Source organism: Perna viridis, chromosome 11, assembly GCF_037379345.1.
Source record: "Perna viridis isolate PV_CMFRI_1.1 ecotype Kerala chromosome 11, ASM3737934v1, whole genome shotgun sequence".
In the NCBI taxonomy this organism is placed as follows: domain Eukaryota; kingdom Metazoa; phylum Mollusca; class Bivalvia; order Mytilida; family Mytilidae; genus Perna; species Perna viridis.
This window is the reverse complement of record NC_142455.1, coordinates 19,933,957-19,953,668: the sequence shown is the minus strand read 5'-3', so window position 1 is coordinate 19,953,668 and position 19,712 is coordinate 19,933,957. Positions and strand designations below refer to the sequence as shown.

Below are 19,712 nucleotides of genomic sequence, written 5' to 3'. Positions count from 1 at the left end.
TTGTGAGATCACATTGAAGTGCATACACACTTTCTTTCAAATGTTGCAATTATATATTCTTATTCAAGGAGTTCGGAGCTGTTCTGTAAAACATGTGGACACTGCTCAAATTGAATTTATTTTTAGTACCACATGCTTAATTCTTGGCGTTGCTTATATAAATATATCAGAGATGAACACGTGTAAAGCAAATTATCAAATGAGATTAGCTCATTTTGATGATATGCACATGAAATGTTATCATATTTTTTTATCTTGATTTACTCTTCTCACATTTGGTTCATATCCTACAAATTAAGAAAAGCAACTAACAATTATTAAAACATTTTCCCATTTACGTACATATTCTGTGTCATAAGATGTTACAATAATACAATGCCTTTTTATATTTGAATAATAATGTTTATTACTTGCAAATTGCAAAATATATGGTCATATGTCTGCGTTAATATATGGTCATATGTCTACGTTAATATATGGCCATATGTCTGTGTTTGATATTTTCCAAAATATTAGATTAGAAGTGTGACATTACAATGACGAATACAATTTTCTTGTTGTCTATTTGTTTTTTAATGTAAATTATTCAATTGTGCATACCAATTTCAAATACATACGTTAAATTGATATAAAAATTGTTTAGTTATTAATATTGGTGACTTAAAGTGTTTACTGCAGATCAGGTTAGGAACAATAACGATAGTATACTCAGTTTATAAACTAAGTTTAGTATTTCTCAATTGCCTTATCATTTTGAACATGTATGATAACCTGTAACCAGATATAAGTACAGGATTTATGATAAACATTCTAAATAAGATAGGTAAATCTGAAAATTGTCACAAATTTAAACAGATTATAAGAGCAAATGTTCACTTAAAAACACCTAGGACGCTTACCCTACCGGTGCACCTGGTCCATGCTCCCAGTTTTTAGTGGAGTCAGAGTTATTCATTTACTTTTGTTACTTTGCATGTATTATTTCAGTTACTTTATGTTCTTTGTTGTGTATGTCTATTTTCCATGTCTGGTCTTTGACCCTGGATTACATTCTTTTGATTACCACTATAACCTTGGTTCCCTTGATTACTTTTTGATTACTGCTAGAACCTTGGTTCCCTTGATTACTTTTTGATTACTGCTAGAACCTTGGTTCCCTTGATTACTCTAAACAAAGCAGAATTACAGCATGTTACTGTTTAATTTCTAATTAACAACAAAGAACACATATGATTTACATTGTTAGATCGATGAATCAATCTAGGTAAATCAAAGTTAAGGTCATCTAAATAGAATATAAGATAATAAAGTAAACATTTCTTGTATCGTCATTACAGCTATAAACTCTGTTTATCATTCCCAATCTACAAAGGACATTATATGGGGGACATATTGGGTAAAAAAATTGATTGTGGAGTTAACAGGACCATGCATGTCTGTCACAGTATGTATCATCATTAATATTTCAAATGTAATTTTTTTTCTCCTAGAAGCGCACAATTTTTATATTTTACCGGGTGGGCAATTACGCATTCAATATAACTGAAACATAATCCTTTCATTTTGCTTCGGGATTGATTTCTTTAATCTAACACCAGTTGACCTCAACTTAATTTAGGATTTTCTTTTTATTTTCGAATCAAATGTATATGTGACCCTGGCAGTAATTTCGTTTTAGAGTAGTCATCAGCCAAAATGGAATACGTTCAAATTGGTGTGCGTCAGTTGATACGGTAGTCAGAAGAAAAAAGAAGTTCCGCAGCAAAAAAATCGGAAATTTACACACATCTTGATCAATGGACAAAAAAAGAGAAGAACTAATTTCAACATTGAAAATATACAGTCGTTTTCAATGCATCCCTTTAATTTTCCCTGCTTCATGAAATATTCATGGAACAGTTCGGGAAAGGTTGCATGCACTGACAAATGTACTTACACGTCTCTCTTCAACCTTCCACTTGTTGTTCAAGAACATTGCCCGCCTTGGAAATATATAGTCTCGACTGTATTGTTCAAATCGAAGCATAGCTTTTCTGAGATATTGAAGGCAATCATATTTCTGTAAATTCAAAAGATTGCGTTTACCTCACATGTTATGTATATGTATTAAGTATTTTCACCATCCGTGGAGGACTGTTTTTATTACGGATTTCATACATAGTCTGAATTGGACCCGCTAATTCTTAAAGCTTCTCCTAAAGTTAAAATTAAGTCTTCAAAATATTGAATTTCTTGGTGCTTGCTTCTCTAATCAATATATATGCCTACATCATATTACGTTTACTGTAATTTGAGGGTAAGAGATTAACAGTTGATACAATAGACAAAAAACCTATGTAACGATTATTTTACCACTAACGACCGTCCGTGATTTACAGAGAATTTTTAAAGACTGATGTTTTTATTCCAAACTGGACAAGTAGGGTAATAATCATCTGTATTTCTAGTATAATTTCACAACTCGAAATATGTGTGATGTTTTCTCCGTCAACAATTCTTAATTTGTTGATTGGCTTACTTTGTTTGTTCACCAAATGGCGATTAGAGAGACTACTGACACACTTTCCTCCGCGTCATTTGTTCACCTTTAACTCGAATTCGACCATAATAATCATTCCATAAAAACGAGACTTTAGTTTCAAAGTATAAATTTCTCTTTCATGTGCAGTAAAATACCAGCTGAACCAGCACATGGTGTAACCACTAATCTCTATTAGCTCCTAACTTTACAAATTTTGCCCGGTGGCGGCAATTCTATTTTTGCTATTCATACACTGTATTAAAATACACCGGAAACAATTTGCGGAAATTGAAGCAAGAAGTTTAGCACGCTATAAAACCTAGTTTAATCCATCGGAAATGCATGTTCAAACTCAATTTCCGACCTTCCGACTTTTGCCTTGATATTTCTATTTGTCATACGGACTTTACTATATTTTAGCTATTCCCTTTGGTTATCTATAACTGTATTGATTCCGTCCACTGAAATTGTCCGAGAAAAAGACCGAATTATATGTACAATTTATTATCTTTTTTTTTTTTAATTTTCTATGGCAGGTTATTGTTCCGGGTAGAGCTATTTACCACACTTAAGTTAAGAAACTTTTGATCCCGTCCAAAAAATCTGTATAGTTAGAAATTGTGAAAATGAATAATTTAAAGCGACTTCGGCCAACTTTTAAGATCACGGTTAAACCTTATAGGATCATTGTAACATTACCTACATGTATGTTTATACATACTTACTTTAAACAGGAAAAAGAATATTAAATGACAATTTTCTGAAATGTTTTTTAAAATATTTTATTCAAGCACAGTCTCCTGCTGATATGGTTATATCATCAAGTGCTAAATCGCTCCTAAAAGTAGTTCCAACAACCCCTTGTAGAATGATCTAGATGTAAAAATGGCGAACCTAGATCCGGTTGTTAGCTGATATAAACGAATCATATGATTAGAGAGTGTAATATCTTGCAATTTATTAAATAGATCAGTTGGCAAGAAAAGAAAGTGAACAAACTTAGTAAATGAAAATTTATATGGTGTACAGGAAAATTCAATGTATCTCCTCTTAAAAGTTTCGTATAACGTTATCATTTGTATAAATTAATAGTATCTTAATGGTAAATAACCTCAAATACTCTTGCCGACATACCTACAACTTATAACTTGGTCGATAATTATGTAATGTCTATACCTTAACAACCAATAAAGTCTAAAGGAATCTGCCAACCAGCAAACAATGGGTATCGGATCGTCCAGTTATTTAAAAAAAATATTCCTTTTCTTTCCAATCGATCCTTTCCGCCCCGAAATTTCTTATTTTGCAAATTGGAGTCTATAGTGTACCTAGAAAATAGAGTTGCTAACACAAACGTAGGTGTACTAAGTAAACGCCCTTTTGTTTTTTTTTTTCCCAACTCTTATACAAAATTCCTAGTTGTATGACAGATTTTAGAATACACTGTAAACGTTTATTTTCCGGGAATATTTGAAAAAAAAACATACGACAACATACATGTAATTATAGATAGAGATTTTTCAAAACGAGAGAGAAAGCAGCCATGCGTCATACATTTACCCAAGATTCGACACCATACTTGAGAAGATAAGGCTAACAATTGTTTCTTTCAAAACACAAACCTCCCGGAGCACATTGAGTTGTCCCATAGAATCGCCATTCATATGATAGTAGAAAGTCAGGCAGTATTTACTACCCTTAAAAAGAATAATTGATTCTAACTCTGCCTTTTGACCTTGTGATTGTGGCGATGAAGCTTCAGTAAAAATGTAATATCCAGTAGCTGAAACAAAATTATGAAAATTTCAAAATTCTCGTGAAAGTAGTTATAGCAAAATTCAAACAGCAATATGAATAACAAGGTAATGATTTAATCTAGAGACGGTTTTGGTTTTGGTTTTCGAATTCAATAATTCTGAAGAAAGCCGCTATTCAAACTGGACTATATCACATTTTTGTCACATAGAAAATTTCATAAATTGAAAGTTTCTTTTTATTTAGTTTAGTTGTCAAAACATCAACTTTAACATTTTGGTATATTGAGGGTGATAACTTTAATAAAGAGTTATAGTGCAATTTGGACTTTTAAGAACTTTTAAAGTATCTATCATAACATCAACTAAATGTTTCTATGTGTTATTGTTCTCACGTGATAAACTAAAATAAGTAGTGATTTCACCTTTCAAGGTCAAAACCTCCAATAGCTTTAAACTCAAGGACTTTTGAAAACCTAGTAACAATCGTTTTATAAATTGAAAGATTTTCATGGACATGACATCTACAGTATATTTTGATTACAAGCGTTTTCCTCCATCTTCTAGTAACAATCGTTTTATAAAATGAACCATTTTGAATTTATTTAAAAGATTTTCATGAACATCAACAGTATATGTTGATTGTATGCGTTTTCCTCCATCTTCAGCTGATAATGAAACGGTGGAGTAACATTTCAACCACCGGACGAAAGTTGCACTTCTGAAGATTGGTCCCGCCATATCTCATTTACCGTTTTCCTAAATATTTATTTGAAACACTATTTTTTCACTCATTACAGTAGGAGATTCCATATTTAAAGGAGGTCTTCAAAATAAATTATTAAATCAACTGAAAGTATAATGTTCCCATAATAATCAAGTTGTAAGCCAAATCAATGTCTATAATAAGGTATGGTCTTACAACATTGACATGGTTCAGGCTGTAGTACAGCCCTTCCAATTAAAACTCTTAACATTTATTCACAGATTTGTTGTTTACATTAAAAACATATCTAGTTTAAGGATGATTATGCAAAAAAAAAAAAAAAAAAAAAAAAAAACACAAAACAAAAAAAAAAACAAAACAAAAAAAACAAAAAAAATACAATCAGTTACAATCACGCAGTGTTATAGACAAGTTAACAAAGACAACGACAAACACCTCTATGTAATCGGAAAATGTCAGATAAATTTTTATCACAGTCAAACTATTGCTAATAAAGATATTGTCATGTTTAACGCATTGTGAAGCATCAAGACATGCAATGTTTTAGATAAAAGGAAGTGTGGATATTTGAGACTTACATGTTGTATGGTCGTTGTCTGGTCCAGTGTCAGAAGACGTTGAACCGTCATGTCTAGACCAATCAAAATCATCCGTCGTTAGTTGTTTCCAGTTACAATAGTCCGTATCAAAATCACAACTTGTGATGATTGTTCCTAGAATTGAAATTTAACACATCAAGATTTGGATAAATGAAAATGTTTTCAGACAGGAAAACAATGGGTAATACAACATACGGTTTTAATTTTTGTTTGTTCCTTTTAGCTAGAGCCCTTGACAAAAACCACGAGGCAAACACTTGGGCCTCCATTTCTTCGTAGTATCACCTTTCATTTATATCTTATTCATAATTACTTTCTACCTTTATATGTGGTGATTTTTCACTTATTCAATATAAAAATAATTTTTACTCGATATATGAAATGGAGTAAAAATCAGTAGCAAAATGTGTTGAAGTAAATAAGCATAGAAGTAAAGAATAAACTTAAAGTGTAAGTTCGCCATTACAAGTATGACATCGCATCGAAAAGGTATAACTGAGATATTGGCTTTTTTCTATCGTATATAGTCTCGATTTTGTCCGCCATTTTTATGTTTATGGCATCAAAAACTCTGAGGCTGGGGCAGAAGATTACGCCTGTAAAATTCCCGCCAAAAACCATATACGTCTTCAGACCGAATAATAAGTTGAACAACATAAGACCGATGTTGCCGAAATTTACAAGCTGTTGTTGTCGTGGAAATATTTTTGTACTTTTTTTATTTTGTTCTTTTTTAAACAATTTGTACATAGTTTTTATATAACTTCATTGATATTTTTGTATTCGTAAAATTTAAAATAAAAAATCACATGAAATAAATCTTTAATTAAAGAAACAAACAATGCTAATTGAGTAATCTATTAGAACGGGATACCGCTACCAGGCCGTGTTTTTTGTGTACCTGCTTGATCTGCCGAAAATTTACCTGTAAAGTGTTATTGCAGGTCGAAGTACAATGTTTTAAAACGTAAGTTTGCATTGTAATCACAACTAATTGATAGGGGATGTCCCATGTAAATTGACATTAAATAATGCTTTTTATAGGAAATTTTCATTAGTTGATATATATCATTGGGGGATGGTACTATTTTGATTCTTGTGGATTTCATTTTTATCTTTGTTTTAATTGCATACCAACCTAATTGTTTTCCAAAATATCAATTGCCCCATTTACGAAAACATTTACTTAGGGTTTATAACGTCCTTGAATACTCTTTCGAGTATAGGTAATATTCTTATGGTATACCCTTGAAGTAGTACTTCAGACCATACAAAGGAAATCGGGGCAACAAACATAGGAGACAATAGGGAAGCAGGGAGTAATAATTTACATTGCCGTATGACACAAGTGACAGGTAAAAGCTATATACAGGAAATAAGGGCAGTAAACACAGGAAAAGGCGGGTAATAATTACCTGTAACGTATGACACCCGGAACACGACCGAATTGTGTAAAAGGATAATGAATTGTGTGCAGAAAATATTCTAAATAAGTTGATCATCAATAAAAGTATTGCAAAAGTGTGTCCAAGATGAGTCAAATGTAAAGAAAAAAACAAGGGATTTCCATATAAACCATATCGTTACATTCAAAGAAGTCTGGCATTCTGAATTCATTATTACATTGAAGAATTATATTAGAAGCAAAACGCATATTTCGTATAAAATTTCAACATAGCGGGCTTTAGTCTATTCATATTTTAACCAACCCGTTTTCCCAAAACACGAAAAACCGTACCTTTGTTGATAGGAGTGAAACTAAATCAAAAAAGTAATGAAGAATGAAAATACTCAGGATAAATAATGCCGTGTAATTGGTGTATATTGGGTCACTTCGATTTCATCCTTGCGGTTATTAGACATATCGATGAAATGTTTACAATCAAATACAAAGCTACCTGTGACCAATTACATGACCTTCTTAGTAAAAGATTCTGATATTTCGATGCCAATTTTAGGCTTATTATAAATATAATAGATGCTTGAGTTGTTTTTATTGGTCAGTATAGTGTTCCAAATGCCAGTGCAAAATTTGAAAAAAATCGCGAACGTACACTTAAAAGTTAAACACAATATACTAAAACATAGTGTTTATCAAAGATAATACAACTGATGCGAAAATGAAATTGTGTTACTAAGAAAACATTGGTAAAGTATTAGGACAATCTCTTCCTCCAAATAATTGCTGCAATTTACCTGATCCTCCTGAACATGTACAACTGCTGTTTTTGACAGTACTCTCAAGTGATATATCATCAATGGCGACATCATCTGTAAAATCTGTCTCTCGGATACCTTCTATATAGATTGTAAAATCCTTTTTTATTTCCGGTATTTCCTGGCAGTAGTCGTGCCATGTGTTCCCTTGGTCACCCGACTTACTCCATATTTCTCTTTTAGTAGCACTATCACACTCCTACAGAATTGTTGCTTTTTAAATTGATAAAGCACAAGCAGCATTAAAAAACCTACACTTTACGAACAACAAAATACGTACATAATAATTTAATAGTTTTCAAAATGCAGTTGGTTTTCAATATTAAAATACGTCATCATAAAATTTAATGTTTTACTGATTGTCGTGTAAATAAATCTGTGTTTGTTTTTCATAGTATTTTTCTATTGTTGACAGTGTATCAAACATATTTCACGTATACAGAGGAGTACGAAAACCAAACAAATCGAAATATAAAGAAAAAAATAATGGTTCCGAAATATTGATCATTTGGATAGCTTAAACATTTTTCAAACATATATTCAAATCACCTATGTACTAATACTTTCAAATATAATAAACATTTCCTGTCAACGAGTAAACTGTGGGACAACAGTTAATTGAACTAAATTTAATTAAAATGAATAATTGTAACCTGCTAATTCTGAATACTAGTAGTATACTGTTTTTGGCGTGGAATTTACAAAAAGTCGTAAGTGTGAAATTGATCGTAAATTATGTAACAATACTATTTTAGGTTGTGACGTCATCACATACAAACAACTTCACTCTTACGATTTTTTCCGAATTCTATGCCTGTTGCTTACTTATGCCGACACTCTAAGAGTCCCCATTGCAACACCATACATATGATAACCAAACGATAAACAATAGTGCGCTGGTGACAAAAGGTTTGATTTCAGGCTGGATACTTCTCCGGATTGTTCACCAGACGCTTCTAGGTACAACTATTTTGCCACAGCTACAAAAGTTAAACGTACAAACCTGGTTTATTTAGCGTAATAGTGAAACCTTTCATAACCAACCCACTTTAACCAAAATTGACACATGTAAAAATTTGAATAAAGAGACTTTAGAAAAAAAGTATTCGGTTTAGACAGATTCACTGTATTAACAATTAAGTGCTATACGTTTATCTACTAGAATAAATCTTTGATTTGCTTTAGAGATACATGTTAAAGGTGAAAAGGGTCATTTTAATCAGAAGCAAAAGTTAAATTACTGAAAAAAAAAACAAAAAAAAACTGAATATTCATCTAAGCATAAACAGACAAAATACCGGTTCCAAATGTACAATCTCCCGATGGTTTCGTGTTCCGAGAATTAGTATTTGTTGAATTAGACGTCCAATCGAGGGCATTATTTCTGTCCTGTTTCCAGTCACAAGGCCCATGTTTTCCTAAATGATTTCCTAAATTAAAATCAAGGAATAATAATGATGTTTAAACTATCTATGTCTTTTATTTGTAATTTGCACTGTCAATTCATCTCATTAACTAAAACATTTAAGGAATAAAAACATTTTCCAATAAACTAAGTGGACAATGTTCTGTCTATCCAGTAAGTCAAATGTACAATATATGACATATATATAGTAACTGTCTTGTTTCTTAGGCATTTAACATACTATACAATAACATATGTTTTAGCTGTAGCAAACTACATGCCTCTAAATATTAATAGAATTTTTTCATTGGCATTCACATTTGAAAATATTCTAAATTTTAAACAATCAAGCAAGTTTGAGTTTTAATAGTCAATTACATAAGGCAAGATACTTTATAATTTCTAACCAAAAAAATAAAAAAAAGTAACAATGATGTTTTACATGTAAATACAAGGCAATTGAACATTTGTAAAGAAAAAGAAATCAAAATTCGAAAAATTAAACTTTTAAATCTTTTTCATGGTAACGAATACGCATTCCATACATACATGTGACCACAACATCAATATATTTCTCCACGTGCTTCCCATTTTTTTTTCAATTGACAAACATACTTTCCAGAATCCGAGAATGATGCCAATGGTTTACGATAATTGTGAAATGTACTTTTGCTATGGAAGGTACACAACCCTTCTTTTGTCATGTTTACACTTATTCCCTGAACACCACTATTGTAATTGCATTTGACATTTAAAATGTACCCTTCTGCTATTTCTATGGTTTCGTTATCTGGATTTTGAAATCGGAGTCCAGAAAGAAAGTAATTTATTATATCAAAAAATTGTATTTGTAGTTTACAAACGCCTTTCCAAATGGGTGTTATGACAGATAAAGGCGTACGTTAGACATCTTTCAATTTTGATTATTTAAATAGAAAGGAAATAACTTCGTGTAGGTTTCTGTTTTCTTATAAAGTTCTAAAGAAATTCCGTGTATATTTTGAACGGAGCACTATTAATTTCAATTCAAATTTAATTGTAAAACAAAGATGAATTACGTAATAGCTATCAGTAAAGAGTTCAAAGCAAATTGATGTTCGCTCAATTAATGAATAATTCTAAAATCTGTTTTATCATTATTATAATTACATTTGTAACAAATTTACTATAATTTATATTTGTAATCAATATATTAGTAGATATTTTTCTCTAAACAAATATAGGGAATTTTTTCGCTGGCTCAATACTGATTCAAATTAGAGCTGTATTGTCAAGTACCTGTTTGTACAGTGTGACCATTAGGACCTACGATCGTTTTCCAAGATGTTAATTTAATAGGACAAGAATGATCTTCAAAGTCACAGGACAGTCCATCAGAATCTACAAAATAATACAATCCACGCATGCTAAGAAACGTTGAATATTCATAGTTTTTACTTAAGTTTAAGTGCTTGTAAGAATCAGGCAAAATGGGAAAATCAAAAATATTCGTGTGAAAAGCCCAGCGATTTGACAATAAAGTATCTCCCAAGGATGTCTTTTCTATTTGAAAAGACCATTATTTGATCTCTGCATCACTATCTTTGCTTAGAAATTTTTCAAAAGAATGTTAGAATAATAAGATTTATTACAAATTTATCTGCGCTTGAACTGTTCATTTCAGTGCATTTCAATAAAATTAGAGCGCAATGCAGACACATGATATGGAAAAAATGTCTTTGTTCCTTAATTCTGATGGTACAACTAGTCAAAGAGTAATCAAGGGAACCAAGGTTATAGCGGTAATCAAAATAATGTAATCCAGGTTACAGTATCAAAACGGTGGGTTATTTCCATACCATGTCTCACCTACTGCCTGATTCTTACAAATACTTACACTTAAATAGCGAATTTTTCTGCACGATTTCAAAATGCGAATATGAATTTTAAATGTATATAATTTCTGTTGTTTATAGGAGTTTTTTTAACTTAAAAACTCAGATCTAAATTTTTGATTATAAATTTACACAGCTCGTATGGTAATTTGTAGATATAAACACCGAAAAAAAATCCGACGCGTCAAAATCTACATACATGGCCTAAACGTGAAAACAGGAAACAGAGACAATCCACATACACAATGTATGAAACAAACTAAAATACAATAACATAGAAAACTTGAAGATAATAATATATGAGCGTGTTATTTCTTATGAAGCAAAATTATTGATAAAAGTGTACAAATATTTACAGTACAATAATGATAACGTCAACAGAACTCAGTCTATCTATGGTAATAATACCACTGCCATTCTCCACATAACATTGTTGTTCACTGGAGTATGATTGGTATAGACGTTGAAGTCGAGCAGTCAATTCTAATTAGCGATCCAAGTGGTGCAGAAATTGTCGTTCTAGTGTCAGAAAATCGTACCTTTTCTAAAAATAAGTTACTGCAAGTACATGCTAAGAAAACAATATACAGCATGTGCATGTCTTTTACAAAATGTAAGTAAAATAAAAAAAAAATGAAATGGTTGGTTTATTTAAATAGCACCTCCTAAAACTTCTATTAAAATTACTACTATCTTCTAGAGCATCACTCGTTTGAATGGGCATTTACTCGACGTAACAAAGGCAACTTGGCATCTGGGGGAAACAAACGTGGTAAATATAATCTTACTGATGCAGTCACATGATGTATTTGAGCTTCGAATTGAAGAAGTTCCATTTTCACCGACTTCACAATCTTTCCGGCTGGTCCATTTTCTCCTAAAATATAATTCAAGCAATAAATATAATGCTGAATATACCACGAACGAATTTGAATAAAACCGTACATGACTATAAAAATACATGTCAAATAGTGGTTACCAGAATCACTTTTGTTTTCATTCAAAAACCATTATGCAAGAAATTATAGATGATTGTAAAATATATGCATTTTGAGAGTAATATTAAAAATGCTTCTACTAAATATATGGTCTGTTAGAAGAAGTAGTATCTTCAAATTTTGATTTGAATCGCGCTTTTGATATTAGTAATGTGATTATGTATACAATACCTTTAACACCAGGAGGTCCTTGTTCCCCTTTATCACCTTTTAAGCATTTGATCCCAGTATCACCATTCTGACCATGAACTCCAATCTCCCCTTTTGTGCCTTTTCTACCAATACTTCCTCTTTGGCCTACTATTTCATCAGCACCAGGCTCACTTTCTGTCCAGGTATACCTTGTGGGCCAATGAACCCTTTTAAACCCATTGCTCCTTTGATGCCAGGATTATCATTAGGTCCGGACAAGCCCTTGAGACCCAGTGCTCCTGGTAGACCTTTTTGGCCATAAGTTCCAACTGAACCCATTACTCCGGCATCGCCTGAAATTCCGTTTGCATGAATATAGCGCAAGCATATTGCGTTATATAATTTGTTTTGGCATGAATTCAACTACTTTTATAAATGAATACATGTAAATATATACATTACAGGACAAAAATCATTACATTGACATAAAGTTTTAAAACATGTTATTTCAATATGAGGCTGGTTTAACCTGTAAAAGGACGAGGTTTTAAGCACGAATGACCTTACAAATGACAACCCACGTTCAAGTAGCATTATGGCAACTTGTCTGTGAGTCGAGTTGTTCAGTATGTTGTTCATACACAAAACAAGCTTAATCTACTTCAATTATCATAGCAGTGCTCTGATCTGGAAGACAAAAATATCAGATTGCTCGTTTTGAACATGGTAGACTTCTCGGTAACATTTGGCTTCCCAATTCGATAGTTTAGGTTTTGAATACTTCTTGTATACCATTATTTTTCCTATTTGATTGATTCAAATGCATGCTGCTGAAAAGAGCTTCCTTCTAGACACAACTGTAGTTTATGGACATTTGTAATATATATGTTTGGTATTTTTTGTTTTCGGAACTTTATGGTTAATTTGCAAACCCAGAAAGTTCCGCTTGATAAATCTTTCTGTCAGAATTATAGCAGGCTCTCAGTGCTTATGTCATTATGGCTTCGTCCTTTATAACAACTTCAAAAAGATCCATACATTTGTGCATACGTTTTTTTAAATGTAAATGTTCATACTGGTTCGTAGAAAGTCCTTTTTGACAATTTGTACAATGATGTATCTGGATATTTAATATACATATATCACCTTAAAAATATTTAACAAAACTGAAAATAGTTTACCTTTATCACCTGGAATACCGAATTCCCCCTTTAACCCTATAAAAATAATAATTTTTGTGATGATAAAACAAAAATCTATATACAATGATACAAAATGTAGGACAGTTGAATGAAAATATATAAGAAAGAAGAATGAATTGACAATGCAAATTAACATAAAAATAATAATGGAAACTGTTAAGAACAACAACAAACATTGTTAAACTCACGTTTAGTGGTCACTTTATAGTTTTTTGATTACGATTATCTGTTTTTGTTTTTTTTTAGCTTTCTTCAAATGTTATATATAAATATAATACATGTACCTACTTTGTCATTCTTAATAATACAAATGGTCTGGATCAATAATGTATAACGACTTTGACTCTTAAAAAGTAAAATCTGATTGAACTGGTCTTATAATTCAACTAAGACTTGTGATGTGTTTCTGGAAAAGAAATAAAACTTAAATCGGTGGATTTTTGACAGGAATGAATCACTTTCTGCCTGTTTTTTATAAAGACTGATACTTAACCATTTAACCACAATTTTACCCAAACCATGTGATGTATCATCATGTGTGTGTTACATGTATTTACACAATTTTACCCAAACCATGTGATGCGTGTGATTCTGATTCTGCAATTAATATACAAATGATATCATACCCACTCACACATGAAGTTCATGGACTCATCTTTTCTTTGTTGACTTGTCTCAAAAGTGGCAATTTTCATGTGCTAGAAACAATAATGTACATTTGTTACATGCTTGCAACTATAATGTCTGAACAAATTGTATGTATATGAACATTATTGTTCATGAATATGGTCATATATACATGTACATGATCATGTATATATGTCGTTCCCTCCGCGGGACTCGAACTCGTACTGCTGCGACATCTATGGCAAAACCGCCTGCACAAAGTCCAGCGCCCTATGTTGCAAAATCAGTAATTGAATTTCAGATTTTTTTCCACCAGCTAAATTAAGCAAGTACTTAAGTTTTTTTTAGACTTTACTTATATGACATATAGAATTCCATTTGCAAATTTTAGCAAGTGGAAATAATTTTTACTATTAAAATTGAATTTCAACTTGCATTTAGCAAGTATTTTCACTTGAATTCGATCACTGTCCCTCCACCTTTAGTGAAGTTATGGATCTTCCCCATTATAATATTTTTTTTCTCTAGGGTGCTGGCACAGACCATACTGTATACAAAAGGAACAAGAGACCATGTATGAAAGAATGTGTCTTCATTATAGATCACAAAACTGGTACATTCACCCTGGAAAAACTTACAAATAATTGTCAGCTTAAAAAGACCAGGAATATTAATACTTAACAAAATATCAGATCATTTGTTATGCATTTAATTTTTACATCAAACACAGGAAAATTTGCAACATACATGTATGTTTTTCATATGTTTTGAAAACCTCTGAACTAATGTGTTGGTCTTACGTTTCTCATATGATTCGGACCACCGAGTGCCTGTACCAGTAAATAATCATAACTTTGTTAGTTTTCAATAGGATTCCATTTATTAAATGAGTATAATTTTGATATGATTTTCTAAAACATGATTTCATGTACTTTTATGACCCAAAATATTTATTTACCATACTGGTCCTAAACGAATGTTTCCATATATGTTTTAAACTTATATAAAAACGATATAAAAAGTGTGTTGCAATTTTGCTTTTGCTTTTTAATCTTTATGCTTTTTGTTAATTTTGTATGACTTGATTTTGTGATTATCTTTTTTATTGCTGTTTAAAATCAGAACTGAAGTTTCATAATTGTTATCATATGACAAGTTTAATGTTCATGTTTAATTAACTATCATGTATCCTTTAACACTGTTCTTCGCTTTTTTAAAAATTGAACTTCCCACAGGAAAGCTGCACATGGAAGTCAACTTACCTAAACTAAGTTTCAGCTTTTCAAACTTAACAAACATTTTAATTTTCTTCTTGGGAAAGTGGAACTTTTCACTGTGTAATGGGAATACTGACTTTAATCAGTAATCTGTACTATTTTTCTTTGACCTTGTTGACAGATATTTTTCTATCTCTCATACATGAATGATATGATAGATAAAAAATATCCTTCAAAACACTGGGAGTGGTTATAATGTTTTGAATGAAAATGATGTCACACACCAACAGATTTTAATCGCATTACTCAATTTCTTGCTATAAGTACATTAAAATGATCAGATCTGCAATTATAAGATAATAGAATAACGTCTACTTTCGATTTTGATCTTGACAATATCATGTAGAATATCTTGACGAGTGTGTGGTTAAGGTAATGCTAATTCTATATATATCAAAACTGACAATTTGTGAAAGTTTTTTTTTATTCTTCATACACAACTGCCCATTTATCTATTTCTTTAGAATGGAAGGGTCAAATAGAGCAGCTTAATAGGACGACCTTTGACCCCTGTTGATGTCAGTAGAAAGAAGAATTCTCCTGCAAAGCCTAAAACCCTGCCAACACAAGTCAGCCCACCTTCAAGAACCAATTCTCTATCAGTTACCCCTGTTCATTTACCACAAGATGAGAGCAGTAAAGGTTAGAAGCTCAGTTTCTACGCTTTTGTACAATCTTTCTGGTTAATCTTAATGGTTAAAATGCATGTATATTTAATTTGTTAGTGTTATAGATTGTAACATTTGAGCTAAGGGAAACAGTAATGAAAAATAAAGTACTATAATTTCTGTAATCAAAGTGAAATATTGGAAGTGTCCATGTTGTAAAACTTTGATTGCCCTCTGTCAAGTGTTATTTATTGTCTGAAATTATTATAGCTTATGAAATGTGTTAAAAAAAAACTTTATCTTAAAACCAAAATGAATGTCCATGACATTGGACTAGTCCAAAGCATTTTTAGTTTCAATATTAGCTAAAATTAATGTTATCTCCCTTTGTTTGGTCAGATGCTACCTGACTGGGGAGATTAGTGATAATAGCAGCTCTGATCTAGTAGTGATAGTGATTCCGATATTGAAGATAAAACAGATAAAACTAATATATATACAATAACACCAGTTCTGGCATGGTTTTCAGAAAAAAAAATTAAATGGAGATTACACTCAATTTCAAGTGATTTGATTGGCAGAAATTTGAGTTGAAGAAGGATTTGAGAAAAATCTCAATTGGAGATTGTTGATGAAACTGGGCCCTTAAGTCTAGACAGAAATTATGACAGTAAGCTGATAAAGAGATGTGATGATCTGTATTAAAGTAGCATATTTCTATTTTTGGTGATGTTACAGTCAATTGACATTTAGTTGTGATTGGAAATTGCTGAAATATTTTGGTATCACAACAGTCAGTGATATTATCTTATGTGCCTCCAAATTTTGGCTGTTTCCCATAAAGACATTTTCCAGATTTGTAAATTAAATGGCTTTAAATATGTCCCAAAGGTATGTAAAATTTCACAATCATAGAAAGTTTCAGTAGCGTAAGCATTAAAATCAAATATTATCATGTTGTGTACCATATCGAAATTTATTGTATCGTCACCCTTGTATCGCAATACGTAACGTATCATGAGATAGGTGTATAGTTACAGCTCTAGTATACACAAATCCATCAAACTTTTCATTGGTAGAACTATTATTTTGTTTTACCCTATACATAATACGTAAATAGTAAAACACCTGCCTTTAATAATTTTAATTGTATTATTTTATTTCAGCTAAATTTAGTCAGGAAAAAGGGGTCTCCAATTCTATTAGTAGCTTGTTTACAAATATACCATCATCTTTTGATAAGCCTGCAAGTTCACGACCCATTTTGCTTCAACGCTGAGTAAGTAACAAACATATTTCAAAATTCTGTAAACAAAGACAAATTTGTTTGCATTTTTTTCACTTTCTTTTGCAGTAAGACCTAAGTAATAAATTCAACCATTCAAGAATTCAGAGTGATAAATGTAGATGGTTTTTGGAAAACTTTCACATATGGATGACATAGAATTTTCTGGTTTACTATTATTCATTTTTAATACTGTATTTTTAAAGATTGTACATTATTGGAATACTAGGCCTGATCGCCACAAAATGATAAATTTATTTAAGTCTGAGAATATATGTGGTATCTCTAAAGATATTTTATAATATCATAAACAGTTGTCCGAGAATATTGTCAAGACTTTTGAAGTTTTATTGCACCTGCGCTATGTACATGTATGTTTTTAAATTGTAATATAGTATATTGTGAAAAATAAATTTCAATTTTAGTTCAGGCCAAACAATGTAATTCAAACCTAACGAAATTGTAGTTTAACCAAGTATTGAATATAAAACAGTATTTATGAGATATGTACTTCAATTAATCTTTACTAGAATAAATTTAAGAGATGAAATTAGGCATACAATGTTTGTTTAGAGCCCCCTTTTTTGTACTGTTTTAGGTGAAGACCTGAGACTTAGCGAGGGTAGTAGCAGTGACAGTGATGATGATTAGAAGGAAAATATTTATGTGGTACAAAAAAAAGGAATAAAAATGCACCAATAGAATAGTCCATATGTCTGAGGCCTGAAGATTGATATGTTAGTGTTTTACTAATGCTGTCTTTGAATAAAATGACGTTTGATGTCTACAGTATTGCCATTCCATCAATAGTTGAAGTTTCCTGTATGAATGTTTGTGTAAAACAAACCAAGACTCATTGATTAATGTATTGGCTGATAATCGGCTCCATGGAGGCATAAGACTTGTCATTAATTGATGGAGTATCTGATGATATGGCTTCAGTATATTTCATGGATGTACTTGACATGTACATGGGTATTGGTATGTAATTTTTTCTGTAATTCAAAGGTAATTGGGTGCATTTAATGGTAAACTATGTGTTTGTTATTATGTTTATAGCTGGGTACTATTTATGTGTTTTAACATAATGAAAGTCATCATTGTTCTGAAAAGTTAAAGGTTCAAATTATTTATAAGTTCAGTAGCAGATATAGGGGGTTCTTAGGATCAGACTTTGGTTGAAAGTTTTGTTAATATGAACTTTGAAAAAAAAATGAACAAATAATAGTCTGGCACCTCCTATTAACAATTTTCAGATCCACCCCTGAATTTCATTTATATTATTTGCAATATTTTATAAAACCTAAATTATGTAGTGTAGTGTAGTGGTAATCTAAAATTTCAAAAGAAGTTTAATTATAATGTCTTGGTACTGCACGACTTGTTATGTGAATAGTACTGTTAGTAAAAGTATTTTTTACATATTTTGCTGGTTCAATTAGTTTAAGAAGAAAAATCTGTTGCAAGTTCTTACCTTTTAAATAAGGTATAACAGGTTATTTTTGCAGATGTTAAAATTTGCATTTTTTAGGCAAGGTATACAAAAAATTATGACGTTTTATTTTTAGCAGATGCTTAGTGGTGCACAAAGTACTTAAGCCCAGAGTTAATATTTCATGGAATTTATTTGATGCTTTTAAACAGACTGCTAAAATACACAAAAATTAGCACCCTACGAAAATAACCTGCTATACGGTAGTTTTTCGTGCACTGTAGCATGTACATGTATGTACCTGTTCATTTAGAAGTTTTTTTTTCAGTTTAAACAATATTGTCAAAATTTGATTGGTCAACACTGATCTTTTTAAAATAAAGAAAGTGGGTTTTATTATAACATTTTTAAACACATAACTCAAATGTAAAATATTTAAATTTTGTTTCAACCTGGACCACACAATGAAAAAAATTAATTACAATATAATAAAAAATAAGGTAGACAAAGTGTTGTTTTAAACATTTTGACTCTACAAAAATATATAATGATGGATGACTTGGAATGAATGACCTGCTTGTTTATTTTAACTGTTACCTGATGATGATCTTCTGTCATAAAAATGTCTTATTAATAAAATATTATGAATTGAACTTATCATTTGTCTTTAATGCAGTGGAAATATAAAATTTACAATGGAAGTGAATTGATTATGACATATCTTGCATCAGAAAAAAATTGATTTTCATATTGTAATAATGATCCTGGTCAATTGTTCGTTAACTTTCAAAACTGTGGGAAATATTTGATAATTGAACATATACTTTGAAAAAAATCATGATTATTTGATGGCTAAAAAATGATGGCTAAATTACTATTTAATTTTTCTTTTAAAGACTTATAAAATTTGATTTGTTAACACATCAACCACAAGTATTTGTGTTTTTGGTTGTTTTTAATCAGTATACATATTAAAATTGACAAGGGGTACAACAAACATATAACTTTTAAGGAAATGATTGGTTCAATTGAGATTGGTCTGATGTGGTCATTA

The 19,712-nt window shown here is 31.0% G+C and overlaps 2 long non-coding RNA genes across 4 annotated transcripts; one reads left to right on the top strand and one right to left on the bottom strand.

Moving 5' to 3' along the window:
• Positions 1-1,332: 1,332 nt before the first annotated feature.
• On the top strand, positions 1,333-18,392 carry LOC148603260 (uncharacterized). Of its 2 annotated transcripts, none has more exons than XR_015916610.1 (4): positions 1,333-1,444; positions 15,798-15,975; positions 17,108-17,220; positions 17,825-18,392. It is a non-coding gene; the product is annotated as an uncharacterized LOC148603260 (long non-coding RNA). The 2 variants fall into 2 exon arrangements; XR_015916611.1 differs by lacking the exon at positions 1,333-1,444 and adding an exon at positions 15,163-15,705.
• LOC148603261 (uncharacterized) lies at positions 3,571-12,625 on the bottom strand. 2 transcript variants are annotated; one of them, XR_015916609.1, is made up of 8 exons: positions 12,267-12,625; positions 11,886-11,974; positions 10,502-11,641; positions 9,117-9,248; positions 8,644-8,798; positions 7,798-8,017; positions 5,581-5,715; positions 3,573-4,304 (listed from the first exon to the last, which is right to left on the bottom strand). It is a non-coding gene; the product is annotated as an uncharacterized LOC148603261 (long non-coding RNA). The 2 variants fall into 2 exon arrangements; XR_015916608.1 differs by having other exon boundaries at positions 3,571-4,304; positions 8,644-9,248.
• Positions 18,393-19,712: the final 1,320 nt, after the last annotated feature.